The following is an 8,011-nucleotide window of genomic DNA, read 5'->3' on the forward strand; positions in this document are numbered from 1 at the left end:
TACTCTCAACAATTTATTTTAATTATCAAAGTCAGTAATTTTTTTAATTGAGAGGAGTGGAGTGTAGATGACAGACATAAAATTAATACACGGCTCAAAACTGTTAACTTTATAACACTGTCAATCAATTTTCTCTTCCCAGAAGAAACTAGAACAGACCTATAGGTTCAAGCCCTGCTTTTGTAAAAAAAAAAAGGACAAGAAGGACTGTACAAGTGAGGACAATGCAACTGCTGTGCTATGCAGCAATCTGTGAAAGAAAAATGGGGAAGTTCATGGGCTGTTTGTTTAGCTCTTGGTCTCTCTGCTGTGTCTGAAGCTGTTGGAATGGATTTTGATAGTATTTCCATTAGCGGTCTCAGTGAGAGATATCCACTGATCAATTTTCTTTGATCAGCATCAAAGAGCCATTTCGTAACATTTTCTCACAAAAATCTCTGTAATTCTGGGGAGCCAGAATCTCCTCAGCAAAGTGAAGTTTTACTGCAAAATGTTGATTTCTTAAGTTTGAAATGGCTGGCAGTTACTGAAATGTTGGTGGATCAAAAGCAATTCATTGACGATCTTGGACCTTTGGCAAGGAACCTTTGTGTGGACAATAATCGATACCAGGAAGAATTTGTGGACACCTTCCTCCCTGTCCAATATTCTTTTAGTTGCAGTGGAAAGTCCTGGTGTTTGTTTTGTGATTGGAATTAGTGGGAACAGGAAAATCCATTCTGTTAATCAATTTCAAGTTCCTAGGGAGTTTCTAATCATTCAAATTTTTTTTGTTGTTGTTGAGTTTTAGGAGTTAACAAAATTGAAACAGTATTTTGTGGAATATATAGTTTCCAGAGAATCAGCAGCCATGATTTTGGACCAGTTGATATACTAGCAGATCCAGTGGTGGGATGAGAGCCTTGCATTGGAGATGTTTTCTGGGTCTGTCTTCTGCTCTGGTGTGCCAAAGTCTGAAACACAATCTCTGTTGTCACTTTGCAGACCCCATGTAATTGCAGCAAAGCAAGGTTCCTTCACTGTGAGCCTTCTGGCCAGCAATAAACCCCATGCTTGTGATAGACTAATATGATTGCATTCCCCAAATTAGTTGTAAAACCTGATCTAATTTAATTAAGTGATTAAATTTTGTCAGTAACTTGAAGGCTTAAGGAGACTGAAGAAAAAAAACACCTGGTGTTTTCAGATTTCCTTCACAATATCTCCATGTATTGTTTTGTTGCTGTTTATGTGATTGGTATGTCTTCATCAATGACATGCTTTGGGTTACAAGTTTGAAGATGTTCAGAATTTCTATGTATCAAACAGGCCTTTTCTCTCCTACCTGATGTATGCAATTGTTTATCATTTACCCATTCTAGTCAAGATACTGTATAAACATGTAAATGCTGCAGTTTGGGGAATAACTTGGTACATATGTTTTCTCAACCTTCAGGAAAATAGGTTTTCAGCCAATCTGAAAGCTAATTGTCCCTCTAAAATGTGACAAATGCAATATATTCCTCTGTAAGCAGCCTAAATTTCTGCCATGTAGCTGCCTTTTTTGTTAGGGTAGTGACAATTTTACGATTGCTTAGCACAAATGCTGAATTTAAATTTTAGTTTTTACAGAGAAAAATAATATATTAGAACAGACCATCCTTTCTTAGACCTGTGTGCCATGTGCTTTTCATGTCCTGTCACTGTTTATATTCTATAGTTCTTCCTATATACTGATCTTACAGGTTACTTGGAAGTTGTGAACTTTATGGTAGAGACCGAGGCTGGGGCTTTTAAACTTGCTTAAAGACAAAAATAGCCCAGTGAATGGTGCACTGCATCAGAGGTCCAGGATGTGTTTTCCTCTAATGCTTTCTCTACTCTGTAGTTTGGAAGCTGCATATGGCTCTACTTTCTAATGTGTTTATGAAATGCCTAGTACCACAGACAGTAGAATACATAGAAGTCATTGGAATGGGACATTGTTCAAGTTATCTTGAGGTTTCACAGCTTCTGGTCTGAGTATACAAATATCTAGGCTCACATCTGGGACAAGTTTCAGCTTGTATTTCAAGCTCAGTCCAAAGCATGCATCAGGAGAGATGTTCAATAGTGGTTCAATTTTAAGTGTCTTAAAAAGCTGCCTGACATTTGGAATGGATTTGAGAACAATGAGCAAGGTTCCTGGGTTACCTGAAGAGAAATAACTCGGTGACACAGGTTTTTATTTATTTTTATTTATATGACTTTTTGATACAGGAGCAGGGTACCTTGGGATGGTAAACATAATCTGTACCTCCCTATGCTGTCTGGGACTACCCTGGGAGTCTTCAACAGCACAGCTTCAACTGTCAGAGAAAGGTTTTGGGTGGAAGAGTTCAGTGGTGACTGATCCGAGGGACCTCCAGGACTAGGCCCCAGTCAAGTAGTTAATTTTATTTTAATCTAGTTTACAGAATTATGTAACTGTGCTGAGTCCTTCTTCATGGTGCCAAAGTCCTTTCTTTGATGAAATTCCAGGTGAGGTCCTATCTCTCCCGCTTCCTGTGTGTTGTGATCAGCTCTATTCTCTCAAGGACTACACCCTCGCTGTTTCTACTTTCATGATCTGCTTCAGAACAGAATTTCATGAAGTTGGATTATTAAAGTTTCTTTCTATCACTCACCTTGTACTCAGACCTGTAGATCTAACTCTGTAGAAACCTGCAGAAATATGTTAAGAGTTGTCTGTGTCTGGTTGCAGAAGTGAGGACAAGAGGAATGTTCCCAACATGTGAGCACAATTCATTTCTCCCCAGCAATCAGCTGTGTAATCTGGACATAACCCAGTTAATCTTCCCTGATTTGGCACCTCCTATTCTGTTTTTCCATTAACTCTCTAAAACGTAATTATCTATCTGATCCTTTGTTTAGTCCCAAAACAGCTTGAAAAAGAGTTGTCTTGTGTTTTTTGTCTGAGTTGCCATGGCTGGTTGTTTCAGAGCTTACGCAGAATTCCACAGAGAAGAAATGGATTTAACCGGACTCCTGGCATCAGTGAGATACTTGTGTGTTTCAAGGATTCATTTACAAATGCAGTGGGGACTGTTCTGGAAGCTGTTCTAATCAAAACAAGATTGTCAGGCATGAGAAACTTGTGGGAAATATGAATGGGAAGACATGAGATGGTCTCTTTACACATCAGTTGCAGTTACGATGCTTTCTGTCACACAGCTTGTTATTTGTTTCTGTTACTTCTGCCAGCATTGCATGTTTAAATTCCAGCAGGGCAAAGGGATTATGATTTCTGCAAGTATGGAGAGGAGTATCTGGACTGTGAGTAAAAGTAATTTGATAAAGGAAGATGGTGGGTAGCTGGGGATGGTGAATATCCTGTTGGATTTGGTCAGAGATCTCTGTCATTGCTGGAGCAAGGCAGACATCATGACAAGAGTAGTCACAATACACAGGGAGATTAAGTTTTTGTTTTGTAAGTATATTGGGTGTTTGAGTGGGGTTGTTTGTTTGTTTGTTTGTTTTCTCAGCTGCAAAGTGATTATCCTGGATTAAAATTACCCTGGAAAAGCGCTAACCGGTAAGAGAAGAAGTTCCACAGATCAAGAATTGAAAGATGCCTGTGCTGCCATTTCAAGTTCACGTGCTGCATGCGTGCTTCATAGCATAGGTAAGCAACACTGTTACTGAGTCAGACTGATGGTTCAGTGGCTTTTGGTCTGGTGTGGGTGGAATTGGCCCCCTATCACTGTAAGATGTGGACACTATAAAACTATTCCTTCAGCTCTCCCACTTACCATAACTGTCTGGATCTCTTGTCCTTGTTCTGGCTGCTTTATGCTGTCTCTGTTAAAAGGCCAAAGGATCACCAAGGTTTTCTGATAGGTCGAGAAATCCACTGGGTAAGCCAGATCCAAGGATTGTCCCTCAGTTCCTTGTGTCAAAGGAATAGCGTTCTGTGTGCTGCAGAAACTCTGGGAAATCCCGGTGCTCGTGGGGAAGTGCAGAGCATTGGCCACTCTCTCACCCTGATGGCTGTTTGCTGACGTTGGAGGCCTCTCCTTCCTCTAGGACAGCACTGGGGGGAGGATAAAGCTACTTGAATTTCCTCCTGCTTGAGCTCATTATTTGCATTTTATGTGCTGCCAGAGGTATTGCTTTTCAGTGAGTTAATACCTCATGTCATCTTGCAAGCAGGAGACAGGCTTGCAGCTCATAGAAGCAGCTTCAAAAACAGTTGTCATTATTTGTAGAGCAGCAATGTGCACCAGTTCCTGGCCCATTGCACTGGGGCTCTGTGGCACCAGGACATGCATCTCTGCTGCCTGTTCTGCCCCTTTCTGTGTTCCTCTCTTTGGCCTGTTGGCTTTTTAGAACTGGATAACACTCTCAATGTGTGAGCAAAGCTATGCCATAGTGACACGCTTTTTAGTACTGGGATCTCTAGATACTATTACAATAAAAAATATCTCTGCATGTGCTCCTTTCAGCCTGGTCACTTAGAAAGCTCCAAGCCCATTTTTCCTCCTTTTTAATAATCACTAAATAAAAATCACACTACACCACTATTGTAGCAGCAGGAACAACAATCTCACTCCACCAAGACCTGATCTTTTGTTGCAGAAAAACAGTGAATTTGTTATCACAACTGCAAATATTTGATGGCTGTAATAGCTACACTGAAGGAATTGACTATACTAATAATGTTTTGTTCTTTCTCCTCAGTTTTTCTAAAGCAAAAGAAAATGAGAATACCAGTCTTCATGCACACACACATCACCCTCTCCTCGCCCCACCAAATCAAGGAAAAAAAAAAGAAAAAAAAGAAGAAAAGAGAAAAGTCTAGGGCAGAGACAAGAAAGAAGATTTTTTAGAAAACTCTGAAAAACACCAAAGAAGAATGATGAAAGCTAATTGAAAGTTTCCCGTACAGTATACTAAATAATATAGCATAGATCAGCAAGAAGGCAGCATAACCTTTCCTGTCCTCAGACTAACTCATTTTACGTCAGCCAGAGAGGGATTACACCAGGCACTTTATACCAGAAGGGTGATGGACAGCCTGACAAGACAGCAATTTCCTCTGTTTGGAGTAACTGGAGTAGTTTTATATAAGGTACCTCTCAATCTATCTGTAGATGCATGTTTGTGAAAATCCAGTCCAAATTTAAGCAATGCCTTTGTTATAAAGTAAAAAAATCTTTCAAGATCTGGAACATCCAGGTACTTGCTAGCTGCATCCAGCAGAGAGAGAAGGGAAAGTGCTTTTTTTTCATCCAAACACATTCACTGATTGATTATAATGCCAGATTTTAAGAACAGAGACAGACTGTGGCAAGGAAGAACTAATTCATTAGCTGTTTTCACTGGTGCTCAAGATCCTGAAGTACCACCTTAATAAATAACAACTAAAGTGTACTTTAGTTGTGAGATTTCATATTATTTTGTTGTGGTTTAACCCCAGCTGGCAACCAAACCCCACACTGCTGCTTGTTCGCTGCCCCCTGCTCCAGTGGGATGAAGGAGGAAATCAGAAGAGTATAAGTGAGAAAACTTGTGGGTTGAGATAAAGACGGTTAAATATGTAAAGCACGCACAAAGCAATGAATTCATTCACTGCTTCCCATGGGCAGGTAGATGTTCAGCCATCTCCAGGAAGGCAGGGCTCCATCATGTGTAACAGTTACTTGGGAAGACAAATTTGTCACTCCAAATGTACTTTCTTCTGTCAGTTTGTGCTGAGCAGACTCCATACAGTGTGAAATATCCCTTGGGTCGGGTGGGGTCAGCTGTCCTGTCTGTGACCCCTCACAACTCCTTGTGCACCCTTGGCAGCCTCGCTGGTGGGGTGGGATGAGAAGTAGAAAAGACCTTGTTCCTGTGTAAACCCTGCTCAGCAGTGACCGAAATACCCCTGCATTATCAACACTGTTTCCAGCACAAATCCTGAACACGGCCCCATACCAGCTACTGTGAAGAAATTAAGTCTATCCTAGCCAAAGCCAGAAGCCATTTTCTTTAGACTCTCCAGAAAAAGGCTGCAAATCCCATTTAATGTTGTTTTAGGAAAAAATTGCAGCATAATGTAGTCACCCAGGTACACAGGAAACAACTGCTGAGTGGAGATACGTTTACTACAGTTAAGTACTGAGTTAATTTACTTTTTTCCCTTGATTATACAAACCTACAAAACCTCTGGACGTTGCAGTGCAGGAAAAAAAGTAGCATTAAATCATCATAAAATCTGTACTCATATACAATTCTGTGTTTTAACACAATCTACTACACTATGGTCTGGTCCTGACTGGGAGTTTTGGGATGCTAACTCAATCTTAATGCATGATAATAGTAATACATGCCTTTCTGAGGCACCAGTGCCATTTTAATTTTCTGAATATAGATCAAATAACACTGGGTAAAATAACAAGTGCATTTTATTTCTTAGATATGTTTTCCAGCAGAATATGGAGTCATTGTATGCATCTGAAAAACCTAATGTTTATTTTAGAAGATTGTATTTTCTTTTTGAGATTTTTGAGGAAGAAAATTAGTGGTAATTCCAAATATTAACAAGTAATTTCTGTCAAATATGAGACATTTAAACTTCAGTGAACAAAATCATAACAATGAATTTAAACTTATTTTTTTGTTCTAAAACAATGTTTACAGTTTAGAATGCTCTGAATGAACACAAGTCTTAATCTCTAAATTTTTCACAGAATCTTTTTTCATGTACTGCTTTTTTCCCCTGTTCTCCTATTTCAACATATTTAAAAGAAATATTTTAAATACTTAACTTTATTTTAACCAGACATATTTTGATTAATAACAATTTCCATTGCAATAAACAGGAAAGTTCCCTGGCAGACTGCACCTGTGGATCAATGTTAGACAGTAGTGTGCCTACCCTTGAAGCTGTAAGCATCCTGGAAGTCCAACCCAGAAGGACATTTTTTACCAGGTAGGCACATAGCAGGATCTTCATTGTTGAAAAATCAAATGACCATAATTTTTTCTCACTGTAGCTAATTTGTGTTTTGAATGGCAGCAAGTAGAATCTCAGTCCTCTGCAGAAAATTGAAACTATACAGCAATTAATGAAGTTTTAAGCTCCCAAATCAAAATGTTTATTTCTAGGAGGAGCAAGTACTGACCAAATAGCAAAACACATACTTTTAGTGTAAAGGACCATGTGGAAAATGAGCCTTTCCAATCAGACTTGTCAGTGTCATAGCTCTCATGAACAATAGAGATGATCCTATCTAATCTTCCAAGATCTATATTTGTCACATGCTTATTTCTGGTAGTATTTTGATAATTTTGTACTTTGTATGCTTATGCACGTTATTGGTGTCTCTAGTGCTCATATGATTCCCATTTCGACACAGATTTCTGGGAATCTAAATCATGGTTCAGTTACCAAGACTACATCTGCTAGCCTTGAAATGATAGGAATGAAGATTTCACAGAACTCATTAAATGTTTGCATGGTTGAACGAGTATGAACCAAACATGCTTTGCAAAGAGAATTGTTTGGTTTTTTCCCATTAAGGTTTTTAGGAACATTTTATTCTCTTCCAAGAATCCTTACTGATGAGGACAGGAAAAAAAAATCATAGCTCAAAGTGACTCTATTCTGCTTCACTGAAGTCTGACAATCTTGTGTCTGAGGTTTCCTTCCTGAATACTGTTTTCCCATTTTGCATTTACTCATCTCACTGAAAAGTTGCTTTTGAAATTTGAAGTGACTTCAGCGGGAGTCAGTACACTAAACCTGGCCATTTTTAAGACTTCCCACTCACTGCTAGATGATATTTAACTATCCCAATGTGCTTCCCATCACTGCGAGTCGTGAAGATACATGTAGAGAATGACCTGGCTCAAGAAGGGCCATGGAGAAGTCTATCATCATCACAGACAATAAGAAATCACTGTGGACCTCCAAAACCAAGGGCTCCAGCGTGATTCTTTTGTAGCCAAATCGGGCTATATGGCTCTCACGCTCAAACACACTTGCATTTCTTGAGGCATACTTCTT

At 39.3% G+C, this 8,011-nt stretch overlaps 1 long non-coding RNA gene across 1 annotated transcript; it reads left to right on the forward strand.

Moving 5' to 3' along the window:
* The first annotated feature begins 3,500 nt into the window (after positions 1–3,500).
* Positions 3,501–6,928, forward strand: LOC135413841 (uncharacterized). Its single transcript, XR_010430427.1, has 3 exons — positions 3,501–3,643; positions 4,699–5,089; positions 6,825–6,928. It is a non-coding gene; the product is annotated as an uncharacterized LOC135413841 (long non-coding RNA).
* The last annotated feature ends 1,083 nt before the right edge of the window (positions 6,929–8,011 follow it).

This window comes from Pseudopipra pipra, chromosome 4 (assembly GCF_036250125.1).
Source record: "Pseudopipra pipra isolate bDixPip1 chromosome 4, bDixPip1.hap1, whole genome shotgun sequence".
NCBI lineage: Eukaryota > Metazoa > Chordata > Aves > Passeriformes > Pipridae > Pseudopipra > Pseudopipra pipra.